We start from the raw sequence: 14,275 nt of genomic DNA, 5'->3' as shown, positions 1-14,275 counted from the left end.
TGAAATGTCTAGTCTATTGCTAAACTCCAACAGCTAGGCTTTCTTGCCTACTGATTCATCAGACTCATGTACTCGAGATCATGAGACTATAGCATTTCTTTAAAAATAAAGGAACTTGGGTAATTCTCTTGTGGCATATACAAACCACAGCTCCTGTGTCAGTTGAACTACTCTGGTGAGTGGCTTCATCTTCAATGGAAGTGATGGACAAGTTCCTCTTCACTGACCCTGCTGCCATCTGTCATCCTGGATTCCACCTATAGTGCATTATCCGAGCCACACTGAGCAGGTTTCACCCTGGCCAAGGTCACTGCCCAGCCAATCAGAACTGATGGGGTCACTGCAAATATCCAAATTACTTCCAAATGGAGGTGCTGACAGACACTGTTAATGAGGGCTGTTTTGTCAGACTTGTTGATGACCTTTGACTATATTGCTCTTCCAGACTGCCAAGAGGCGTCTAGTTTTTCTCCCTCTGACATTTAGGTGGTATCTGATACTTAAATGCACTTTTGAGGGTAATCTGAATACAGTGTCCAAAGATACATTTGCGCAGTGATAAAACTGAGAGCATCGTTACCCATTCATTAGCTAAGAAAATATTTCAGTCACTTTTCTTAAGACAGATCTAAACCTGTACCTCTGCATAACTATTATTAGAGAAGCAGATGTTAGATACATTAAACTATATAATTGTAAGTGCAGTACAATGATAATAACAGTGCAAATACTTTTACTTCTAAAAGTTGTCGCATACCTATTTTTCCATTTGTATCCTGTGCTGATCAGTGAGGCGCTAAATATGAGAGAAAATAGATTATTCAAAGCTATAATTTACATTCTAAAATAATGACATCTGCATCTGCTTAGATACTGTGATAAAACAACCAGGCTTATTATCAAATAAGCTCTTTAGTCATAGCCTTGACCTCAATATTAGATAACATTTCCAGTTATCTTTTGTAATAAATCAGCCAAGTCTCAACATTCTCAAGAAGTCACTTAAAATTATAAGGCTTTAGAGTGTCTGTGTGTGTGAGTGTTTGTATGAGAGTGTGTGTGTGTGTGTGTGTGTGTGTGTGTGTGTGTGTGAAGGTAGGAAACATATATAGCTAGATCACTGACTAGTCTATAGTTCAATAAAACATTCAGATTTTAAATGTTTAATATATAATTTTGTTCTTTTTCATTTTAAAACTATTCTACCCAGAAGCTTTCTATTTATTTCCATATTTTTAAGTATGCATGTCTCGGAGTTCTACTTAAATACCACTTTGTTTAATAATTCTTCACAGTCTCTTGATTCTTCGTTTTAATTGTCTAAGAGTTTAAATTATGTGAAGAGAGATCCTTGTATAATTCTGTTCTTTAGCTTCCAGTGTAGGCTCCATTGCCTGTTTTCTGCTTCCTCAACTAAATTTAATCTCTCTTCTCATAAGCAAACACTTAACCACCTCATGCCCCTCTCAGGATTCTATCATTCACCTTTCTTCCAACTTAAATCTGGAAGGCTGCTTCACGACTTTAGATAAAATTATATTTAGTTTCAGAAATTTCCTTACAATAGCCACAACTTAGGAAATACTGTCTATCCTCCCTAAAAGTCACAGATGATCACTTTAGATATTTACTCTATGAATACTCTTTTTTTTCAGTAAAAATTATATCTGTAAACTTAGTCTTTTTCTTTCTTCAAAAAGAGTTTAATGGAGTCAATTTTTATGCTCCCCTTCTTTTGTATTTCAACATCTATTTTTAAAAATCATTTACTATAAAGGACCAAAGACATTTAGAACATGACTTATGATCTAATGTCTGGGGAACAAACCTAAAATTAACTATGAGACAAAGATAAATTCAACATAAGACTTAATATTGATACAAAATTCTACAGAAGATGATCATCAGCATTCTTTATCCTCTGTAATTTTCCTTGAGTTATGCCATCCTTCCTTGCAGCTTCAACTCTCCACTTCTAGAGAGCCTCTTAGTGACTCCTATGCCAGTTCTGAAGGCTTCTGTATGAATATCCTCCTGGTCTTGTATCTGGTGACCTCATATTGGTAACCATGGTGGTGGTATTTATACCACAGAAATGGGTAAATGCTACACATTAGGGGCTTTGTTTAGAGAAGGAAATGGCAATCTACTCCAGTACTCTTGCCATGGACTGAGGAGCCTGGCAGGCTGCGGTCCATGGGGTTGCTAAGAGTCAGACACAACTGAGCGTCTTCACTTTCACTTTTCATTTTCGTGCATTGGAGAAGGAAATGGCAACCCTCTCCAGTGCTCTTGCCTGGAGAACCCCAGGACAGGGGAGCCTGGTGGGCTGCTGTCTATGGGGTTGCACAGAGTTGGACACGACTGACACGACTTAGCAGCAGCAGCAGCAGGGGCTTTGTTGGGTTTCCCTGGTGGCTCAAATGGTAAAGAATCTGCCTGCAATGTGGGAGACCTGGCTTGGATTCCCTGTTTGGGAAGATCCCTTGGAGGAGGACATGGCAACCTACTCCAGTATTCTTGCCTGGAGAATCCCATGGATAGAGGAGCCTGGAGGGCTACCGTCCATGGAGTAGCAAAGAGTCGGACATGACTTAGCGACTAAGCACAGGACAAGGGCTTTGCTTTCTTTCTTTCTTTTTCCTTCTGGAGAGCTAGTTAAAACTTTGACTAGAACATCACTGATTTTAATTCCATCATAATTCAGATTAAACCTTGGTGAAAATAACATTTGTTTTTAAAATAAACATACAAAATCACATTAATTTAATGAGCTATTGCTATGAAAAATAAACAATGTTTCTTGGAGACATGTTGTCCCTATATTATACACAAGAGACAGGTAACTGTGTGCAAAGATAATTGTATACCTTCAAATCCACTTCAGCTGTCTCAGTTGATTGTCATGGTTGGCAAAGAAATGAAACAATTGTTTCACTGTGAAGCCTGTGGGAAAAGGGGAAAGCAATCAATTGTCTCTTCTCTTCCTCCAAAATCTACCTTCATCCTCTCAACTATCAATTACAAAAGAAATAGAGCCTTACCACTCAAAAGTGTAATCTGCAGACCGGGTAGCCACTGGCTTCTCCTACCAGTGGGTTAGAAATGCGGCCCTCCAGCACAATCCTATCAGATGAAAACTCTACCTCTTAACGACGTTCAGGTGATTCATACACTCGTTAACGCTTGAGAAGCACTGGAATCAGGGGATGGAAGCATAGGGGAGGTTGAAAAAGAAAGGGGCTTGGGCTGGTGATGTTGGCTTAGGCCAGAGGCGTATCCGTTGGGTTGTCAGTACAGAGTACACTGGCTTGTCTACAAAGGACAGACACAATAGACGAGAAACTTGGACTTTTTAAGAACATTTATTTCAGATGACTTTTCTATGCCCTACACCTGTGGTTGCTTGTCCCCCTCCCAGCAGCTGTTGAAGCAGACAGTGATGCTGACAAGATACACTTCAACTGAGAAAAGTGGAGAAAGTTGTCGCTGTGACCCGAGGGTGAAGCTCTTCATTTTTTCACCAAGTAGAAAATGTGGACTAAGGAAAAGCGCATTCTTTCATTTTGGCCCTGTTTTATACTGAGGCCATGTGTAGCTGAACAAAGCCAAATGAGACTGACCCCAAAAAATCTGGTCTAGTTAGCGCAACTGAACAGCATCCAGACAATCATTTGGAATCCCAGAAACTCAAGTTTTTACTTATTTGATGCTGACAGCCAAAAAGAATAATTTTTTGGTCTCATATGCACTTTTCTGCACTATACAACCACATCTCTAGGTCACATATAAATATGGAAAGAACCCTACATTGAGAAATAAAAGACCAGCCTTAATAACAATATATGTGACCTCTTTGCAGATCTCAGTTTTACCATCTGTAAAATGGTTGTGCGTGTCAACTCTTGGGACCACCTTGGCCTTTCCACTTGTCCTCACACGTTTCACCCCAGAGTATTCTCATCTGAAAGAGCCATTCACTAAGAACGTTCATTCTGTGGCTCTGTTTCAGTGTGTCCTGACAGCGTGTTCCTCTTGCCCTAGATTTTTTGAATTCTTGAGCCATACATTTGTCAAATTTGACAGAAAGATTTTATCAACTAAAATGTGCAGAAATAGTGTAAATAATTCTACATATGAGTGTTATTTTAACCTAATCTTAATCGTTGAGCTTTCTTGTGATTAAGTGATGTCCTGAGATGCTATGATTGTTGTTGGTGTAGTTGGTAGTTACTAGAAATTCTGGTATGCTGAAGCCATATTATCTAAAGAGATAAATACCTATAAATAGGAAGATAAAGCTGGAATTCCTCATTAATAGATATTGGTATAATACTTCCTATTAGAATTTGTTACCAACATTAAAGATCACTTTGAGTCTGACAGAGTACCTATGAATACATTATAATATAACAGGGTCTCATGGTTTCGAATACCCTACTTAGTCTCTTATTAATGTTAAATTTCTTAATATTTTTATGCCTTGGTTTCATCATCTGTTAGAGGGTAAATAATAGTAGTATATAATTCCTGGGTTTGATGATGAGAATTAAACAGAATAATGTATATAAGCAACACTACCTGGAAGTTACTGAGCATCCCATTGACATGGGCTATATTGTCATTATAAATAGCAGTGGTAGTAGCAGCAGCAGTAGAAGTATTTCTCTTATATAAAAAACTAAATAAAGCACAATGTAGGAAATATTCTAATTCATTCAGCAATTATTCAGTTAATCCACATCTAAATATTAACATCAAGGGCTTTCTTAATTTTGACACACTCATGCAATATAAACCTAACCTCAGTTTGCCCACTGAGTTATTGAGAAATGATAAATATTAATTTTCTTCTAGAAGGTTAAGCTTATCCATCTCTAACGGTATCCTCTCACTTCAAATTCCTTTGAGACGCAGCCAGAGGCATCCATCCATCAAGCAAAGTAAATGTCTGCCCTCATTTCTTCCTTCTTAAATATATCCTCAAAAACAAAGAGCAAACCATGTTTATTTCATTATTTACTCCACTTGTGTACATGTCTAATTTTATCTTTGTTCTTCCATACCTTTGACTTTCAAAATCAATCAATGGATTCTTTTGTGCATATCTATTTGGTTTCCCACTTCTGAAGCTCCAGAAATGTCCTTCTTCTCCCACATTAAGCCATGTGAATTCTATTCACCACAGTCTATTTGAAGATCTATCTGCAGCCTGGAACCGTATCTGGTTAATATAGTGAAGTCTCTGTTCTCTCCACTGCTATTCCTTGAGTGGTATGGGACAAAAAGTAAAGGTCATTTTCAACCCCAGTCTAGATGCTTGCTTGCTGTGGAACCTCTGGGCTTGTTTTTTCATCCATAAAATTCATATAACAATGCCTACCAAATCATTACTGCTGAGGAAATCAGATGAACTACTGAAAACATTGGACTTATGGCTAATCGAACACTAATAGAACAAAAACAAAGTAGATTATTTTAATCATGTCCTCTTGCTCTTGTGATATAAATTATTTCACTGTTGTTTGTCATCTTTTATTACTACATATTTAAAATTTGTCTTAGCTTTCTCTTCTAGGATTGAGATGGGGTTATTTATTTCTCACATGGAGGCAGATTGTATATTTCAAATTATTGATCATAAGTTTAAGTGTTTAGTTACCATAGTGGATTTTCAAAACAGTAGTTTCATATTCTGAAATCTGTATTACAGTATATAGAATTGATCCTCCCTTCATTATACATTATACTTCAAAATGATTTACTATGTACTATCCAAAAGGGATGACCCTTTGTGTTTATTAAGCACCTACTATGTAGTTAACAATGTCCTAGATACTAAGAATAAAAAATGATTAAATTAAAAGCCCACAACGTAGCTGGCAAGAGATAAAAATAAGACATCAAATGTTAATAAATGGGGTAAATGCTGTAACACAGATGGATAAGTCATGTGGAACAGCACAGAGGGATAAGCCAACCTTGGAAAGTGGAAGAAAGCCTCACAGAATTGCAATTTTTTTTTTTCCTCAATAAAAGTGTTGTAAGGAAGTCTACAGAAAAGGTTTTATGACTTCTCTTGATAACTTTTTTTAAAAAGTAAAACAAATTCTGGTAATCTCAGAAAATGTTAAGCACTTCCTCTACTGGTCTCTGGCTGTAAATATTTTTTTCTTGACCCAGCTTTTAGTTTGAGTGGTGGCAGTGGTAGGGATGGTGCAGGGTAATGCTCTTTATTCAGAAACAAATGTCTCTTATTACTTCTTTCTTTCCTCAAATTCATCTTCCATAAATATTTTTATCCTCAAATATCCATAATTATTCTGTTCTTGAGAACACACCTGAACCCCGTCCATTTTCAAAGCCTCAATGCCAGCTTTCAAAGAAGCCGTCTCAAAGGAGTCAATCCAGAACCCATCTTTATAACACCACTTAATTTCCCTTTTTAACATGGCAGAGGAAAGCAGTCATCTGAGGTGGGGAAGGGTCGATTATGAGGAGCTATAACATTTCCAGAATCATTACTTCAATGCTGACCCTTAATTAAAGATTTGAGTATCTACATACATTGCATTCTAATTTCACCCTTCTGAGAAAGGATATTTTACCACACACTCCATTCTCGAAATGGTCCTCTCTCACTTAGACAGCTTGTTTCTAAATGAGGGATGAAACTGTATCACTTGCCAGGTAAATAAAATCAGTATTAAGTAACTGGGTTATTAAGGCAGCTGGTCTTTACAAACTGTTGGTCTCTCGGTCACATTGCACTGTACCTTCAGGAGGTTATTTATTGTGGACTCTCATCCATAAAGGTTGTTTGCATCTTCTGCTATTTACAGCCACTGACCATGTGACCCCAGCCGATCTTCAAACATTCACATAAGATGTCACTAACGGCTCCTGGATTTTTATCCATGACTCTTTGAATTCTGAGTATTGAAACCTAAGTCACTTCCTCTTCTGGATATTCAGTTCAGTCGCTCAGTCGTGTCCGACTCTGCGACCCCATGAATAGCAGCACACCAGGCCTCCCTGTACTGAGTAATAAATGCCTCTTTCTGTCAGTTTCTGCATTTTCTAGCTCCAGGACCAACTGTAGGGCTCTCTACAAGCCACCTTTGACTTCTTTTGGTGTCCCGTTTTCCATTTGGAGACATACCATCCCAACAAGTCTTCCTCAACCTCAGAGCATGAATACTGTCTCATATCACCCCTGCCTTCTTTTTCAAAAGTACACTCCAGGAGGAATTATTACTGGTTGTTTATACATCTCTTTAGTGAAAGTCAATATTTAAACCTACCAGTTATGTGCTCTTGTATGTCTTTGGCTCCTATTGATCTTTCTGTTCTCTTTGTTTGCATTCCTTGCTCTCAAAAGTCTTCTGAAATATAGCCAGGGATGTTTCATATTGATGTAAATCACTCATGTAACATCTTGCCTTCATGACTTTTGTATTTCTTCTGATAAAACCTAAACTTCTCCCTATGGTCATCAGGCCCCATGTGACTTGGTTTCTCTGCCTTTGGGATACAGTTTAATACTTGACTCCTCTTCTTTCACTTGGATTGAGCCACTCAGGTTTTATTTTCTTCCTCAAATCTGCCGGAATTGTTGTTGCCCTAGAGCTTTTACTGGCATCTTGCTCAGCCTGACATATTCCTTTCCCCTGATCTTTGCATGATTTTTTTCACAGTTAATTTCCTTCATAGAACTTATCTCAGCCTAAGTTTTACACAATTATTTGTGTGTCTGTTTTGTCTTTTCCATCCAGGAAGTAAATTTCACAACAACAAGGATGTTGCTTTGTCAACAGGCTGGTTCCAGATTGGGAAAGGAGTATGTCGAGGCTGCATATTGCCACCCTGCTTATTTAACTTATATGCAGAGTATATCATGTGAAATGCTGGGCTGGATGAAGCACAAGCTGGAATCAAGATTGTTGGGAGGAATATCAATAACCTCAGATGACGCCACACTTATGGCAGAAAGCAAAGAAGAACTAAAGAGCCTCTTGATGAAAGTGAAAGAGGAGAGTGAAAAAGTTGGCTTAAAATTAAACATTAAAAAAAACTAAGATCATAGCATCCAGTCCCATCACTTCATGGCAAACAGATGCAGAAACAATGGAAACAGTAAGAGACTTTATTTTTGGGGGTTCCAAAATCATTCCAGATGGTGATTGCAGCCATGAAATTAAAAGACACTTGCTCCTTGGAAGAAAAGTTATGACCAACCTAGACAGCATATTAAAAAGCATAGACATTACTTTGCCAACAAAGGTCCGTCCAGTTAAAGCTATGGTTTTTCCAGTAGTCATGTATGGATGTGAGAGTTGATCTTTAAAGAAAGCTGAGTGCTGAAGAATTGATGCTTCTGAAAGTGTTGGAGAAAACTCTTGACAGTCCCTTGGACAGCAAGGAAATCCAACCAGTCCATCCTAAAGGAAATCAGTTCTGAATATTCATTGGAAGGACTGATGCTAAAGCTGAAGCTCCAATACTTTGGCCACCTGATGTGAAGAACTGACTCATTGGAAAAGACCTTGATGCTGTGAAAGACTGAAGGCAGGAGAAGGGGACGGCAGAGTATGGGATGGTTGGATGGCATCACTGACTTGATGGACATGAGTTTGAGCAAGCTCCAGGAATTGGTAATGGACAGGGAATCCTGGCATGTTGCAGTCCATGGTTTCATAGAGTCGGACACGACTGAGCTTCTGAACTGACTGACTGATACCTTCAAAGCCTAAAATACTGCCAGACATATAGTAAGTGCTCAATAAATATTTGGTGAAAGAATTAATAAATTATATTCCCAGTATCAAAACATAGTAGTAAAATAGTTAATACTACCTGTATTCATGTTACATCAAGTCAGTTTTGAGCACTTTACATGAAGTATCTTGATCTTGACTTTCTCATGAGATTGGTATTATCGTAATGATCTCAGACCTGTAAAGTTAGGTGGTAGTAAGTTAGAATATCTAACCTAGGCATTCTGACTCCATGGCCTGGCCTCCGTGTTACCTAGTGTCCTATAAGTTATACTATGAAGGCTGTTGAATATGATTGTTTTTGTAGCGGAAAGACTTCTTCGTGAGATTCTAGGTAATGACACATGGAAGATACTTTAAGTTTGGATCTAAACTCTTTATACTTCATACTTTGTCTTCTTTAGAAAATTATTTAACTCCAGAAAAGTAACTAAATGCACTTGACTCTCAGTTTTGCCAATTTATAAAACAGACTAATACCTTCAGCAGATACTATGAATAAAGCAGATCATTATGTATAGTGTACACCTTTAGGCTCATAGGAATTCTCCTAGAAAAATGCTCAGTAAATAGTTATCTTTAAGAGGATATAATTGTGATAGTTTCATGGTACTATCTGATGATGCTGGGAGTTGCCTAACACATAGTTTGCCTTCTTTGCCAATATGAATTCAGACATGATTCAGAAAGAAAAAGCTGCTACATTCATCTCATATATATCTTCATTCAAGATTTTTTTAGTGATTTTTGTTTAGTGATTTTCAAAATTTGGAGTGGGTTTGTGTTCTTTGATCAAATTTGACAGCTTGTAATTTTAACTTAATCTAAAAGATAAATATTATTACTTAGAGTCGTAAGGTCATGTGATACTTTAAATAAGATTTAGATAATGGTAATTAATAGTTTTGAAAATATAAACCTTGTTATAGTAGCATAAAATTGTGCAAAGCAAATAGAATAGAAATATGAGTATGGAAAATAGGAATCATTTAAAAATTTCTGTTAAAAAAGAGCTTGTTCTTTATGATTTAAAAATAAAATGGTGGGTACCAAATTCTATATTTTGATTTTATTTTTGTCATTTTAGACCGTAATAAAAGTAATATAACTTTCATTTTAAAATGTCAAAATTCATATCTTACTGTAAATCATATCCTTTCAGCTACTAAAAAATAACAATTGAGATGTTATTGTAGAAATGCACTCTGGGCTACATAGCTTTTGAAACTTCTATTAGAGGGTACTTGGGTGTCAAAGGGTGAAATCTCGTCAAGCTCATGGGAGATATTTAATGATTCCTCTTTGTTGTCAGTGGCCACGGCAATGAAGGGTGAGCTGAGGGGAAGAGATGGTGAGCAAACAGAGCTATGAGTTCTTTATTTCTGCCTCGCATCTAGGTTTGTGTCCTGAGAAGGAACAATATCCTGTAAGGGAAAGTAACACACACATATACACAGCTCCTAGTGGTTTTAGTGTAAGTGGACTTCGGCTCATCTTCCACAATAGTGCAAGAAGAGCTGAAAAATTCCTATTTCTCTGTGTGTTTGGATGTAGCGGAAAGCTCACCTGCTCTGAAAGACTGTCTCAGCAGCAAGAGACAAAGCAGAGGACAGCTATGAACTGTTTGCAAAAGTTAAATAGAAAATGACACGCAAATTTATGAAGCATCACTGACTCGATGGATGCGAGTCTGAGTGAACTCCGGGAGTTGGTGATGGACAGGGAGGCCTGGCGTGCTGCGATTCATGGGGTTGCAAAGAGTCGGACACGACTGAGCAACTGAACTGAACTGAACCACATTTTTAAAAGGAACAGAACAGTACCATTTGCAGAGATGTGGATATAGACTTAGAAAATGAAAGTTTCTCATTCATCTCCAACTCTCTGCAACCACAGGGACTATACATGGAATTCTCCAGGCCAGAATACTGGAGTGGGTAGCCTTTCCCTTTTCCAGGGGGATATTCTTAACCCAGGGATTGAACCCAGGTCTCCCGCATTGCAGGTGGATTCTTTGCCAGCTGAGCCACCAGGGAAGCCCGGATAGACATAGAGACTTTCATAAAGAGTGAAGTAAGTCAGAAAGAGAAGCACAAATCTATAATATTATTTATATTACAATATTATATTCAAAATATTGATTAAATGTATAATATTGAAATCTACAAAAATGATGCATATGAACTTATTTGCAAAGCAGAAATAGAGACAGATATAGAGAACAACTTTATGGATACTCTGGATACAAACTTAAGGTGGGAAGAAGAGGATGGGATGAATTGGGAGACTACAGTTGACATATATACCCTACTAGGTGTAAAATAGGTAACTAACGAGAACCTACTGTGTAGCCCAGGGAACTCTACTCAGAGCTCCATGGTGACCTAAAGGGGAAGGATATCTAAAAAAGAGGGGATATGTGTATACATAGAGCTGATTCACCTTGCTGTACAGCAGGAACTAACACAACATTGTAAAACAACAACAACAACAACTATACTCCCATAAAAGTTTAAAAAAAGAAAAGAAAAATGCTGCCACCACAGACACTAATATAGATAAATGACATCAAATATCAGTTGAACCATTTAGATATAATCTGAGGTAAAAGAGGGACTAAAGTTCAAATACTTAAAATAGTTTTGCTCTCCTGATGGAAAAAATAATAGCATACACTTCTTGAGCTTTTACTATGTGTCAGACCATAAGAATTCCTCGTGTATTAATTCATTTAATTCTCACAACTACAGGATGTGAAAGGTATTACTATAATTCCAATTTTAGAGAAAGCAGCAATTCATCAAGAAAGACATAACATTCCCAGGCTATATCATTTTCAGTGGAGGAGCTGGAATGGTAACTTGAAGCGGAAATTGAGATTCATTTTGAAATAATAAAAAACTGAATACAGCTGGTTCGGGGATCTCGACGTGCATAACCTGTGGATACAACACACACACATCTGCATCCATACAAATATCACTGGGAATTCAGTGAGTGTCTCAGGCAGATGTGGCCTGGATAGTACCTCCTCAGTTATTTTGTTTCCAGTGGTTGCTTTTCCTATTCATGAGTCAAGCTGACTCTCAGCATCAAACCACAGCTTACAACTGTGAATTCTCAACTCAGAGGTACTATGGAGGTCCTAAGTTCTTTGTTTGATGAGCTACAGTACAGCAGAGATGGGAAGTTGATTATAAATCATACCCTCTCCACCCTTCAACCCACATACATGAGTAAAGGGGGAAATAATAAAACAAGAGGTTATAATTTCTTTTCCTACATAGAATTGTAAAAATGACATTTTGAAAAGATCTAAGAAAGTAGGAAATTACTTTCATCTTATTGTACCCCCTTATGAGCCAAAGACTGTATGTATATTGAAAAATATTCAGAGAAACAATAGGAATGGTTTGATTTTTATAATAATTCCATCACATATCCATTTGGCCATGCAGAAGTCATTATGCTTTTGATTTCATAAAATGTTTGGATGACATTTTTATATAAATAATTCAGAGGAAAAAATCACTTAAGGAATATAATTCACCCTACTTTTGCACTTGAGGTTTGAGAGGTAACCTTACAAAGAATAAAGAGTTTTAATGTGTTTATTATAATCTCATTCTTCAATAGCACTTTATCTAAGTAACGCTCATGCATGGCAACATAATAGCCCTGAGAAATACACAATTCAACCTGGGTGGAAAGTATTGTGTTATGAGGTTAAAGGACAAATGCATTAGCCAGTAGAGTAAAGATGGCATTTTCTTATTTTGGAGCTAGTTCTTCCAGTTCTCAGTATCTGTGCACCAAGAAAGTAAAGTTATGAAATTATAAAAATTGAAATACATACCAGAGGCCCACTAGGAAAAACAGTTCATTGACAATGAAGTGCACTCAATGGCACATACACAAAATTTGTTGCAACTGGTTTTAACTTTGCAGAGGGGCTTGTATTCCCATGCAAAAGGTGATTGGATAAAATGACAGGGGGATAAACACTTATAAGGAAGTTACTTTTCACAATAGTCTTCCAGAGTTTTGTTACCATGCATAAAATTCAAAGAAATTCTCAATGCCACTTGTTGAGTAACCGATTTACTTAGTCTGTTTATTTACTTGTCTAGATTAAAGCTTTCAGTGGACTTGACTGTGCTGCAAAACAAAGCTGAGATGTGTCTCTCTTTATAGCCAGAAGAGTAAATACAGGAAATGGTGATTCTCTTGTTTTCTTAAAATTTGGGTATGAAATGTAAAGCATCAGAAAAATACTAAATTTATAAGAAATGCATTGATTTAAAAAATAATTTTAAATTCAAATATAAGCAAGATACTGGGAAATGAAGCAATTAGGGAGCAGTTCAAAATCATCAGGTTGAAAAATTTGTGGAGATTTATTTACAGTTGTTCTTTTCCGTGTGGCTTCCTTTCCCCTCACTTTTATTAAGGCTCATATAAAGTCTTACCCTGGTAAGGTATCATCTGATCTACTGATTACAGGCTCCCCGGCCTAGACCATTGGCATTTAACTTGTCAAAGGACACAACTGAAATATTCCTTCCTGTTGCAGCAATAGGGTACTTTCAAAATAAATAAAATATTAAGGTATTTATTGAACAATTATTATATAAGTTCTGCCCTAACACTTTACAGGTGTTAATTTGGGCAAAAGCTATAAATAAAATAAAAGAGGTATTTATTAAGTATAGCAATTTTTATCTTTAATAATAATTTTAATTAATAAATACTAGAATTGGAGAAGGAAATGGCAACCCATTCCAGTACTCTTGCCTGGAAAATCCCATGGACGGAGGTGCCTCGTAGGCTACAGTCCATGAGGTCACAAGGAGTCGGACATGACTGGGAGAGGACATGAGAACTGATTTCCCAGCAGTAATTTATCTCTGAAGTCATGCAGAGGGCTACTTGACATTTAGGGACACTGTGGTGAAGATTGAGAAAAAGGAGGAAAGAATTAAGTATTGGACTTTGGAATTTATGTTTGTCTTTACTAAATTGAATGAGGTCCCTCCTTACCTGGTACAAACTGCTAGAAATTATTGAACACCTAGAATCAGATTGGCTATGTAATTTACAGAGTCTGGTACAACATGAAAATTCAGGGCTCCTTATTTAAAATTATTAAGAATTTCAAAGAGGTGACAACAGAGCATTAAACTAAGTATGAATCCTTCTGACCACAGAAATATGTGTGACAACAAGTCTAACACCCATGAAACCAACCATGATTGGAATATTTTTATAGAATAGAGAAAAGAGATTCGGCAGTTTTCCCATGATAAGACTTCAAATTCTGGCAGTCTGGCTCCACACTCAAGCATTTATAAACTATACTTTTTTTCCCCCCAACTGTAGACACAAGTCTGAATAACTGTCCACAGATGTGAGTGGATATAAAATGTCTCTTAAAGAGAAAACAAATATGAATTTGCTTGCTGTGTATAACGTATCATGGAAATATACACAAAAACTGA

Source organism: Ovis aries, chromosome 4, assembly GCF_016772045.2.
Source record: "Ovis aries strain OAR_USU_Benz2616 breed Rambouillet chromosome 4, ARS-UI_Ramb_v3.0, whole genome shotgun sequence".
Classification (NCBI taxonomy): Eukaryota; Metazoa; Chordata; class Mammalia; order Artiodactyla; family Bovidae; genus Ovis; species Ovis aries.
Note: the sequence above shows the minus strand (reverse complement) of the source record.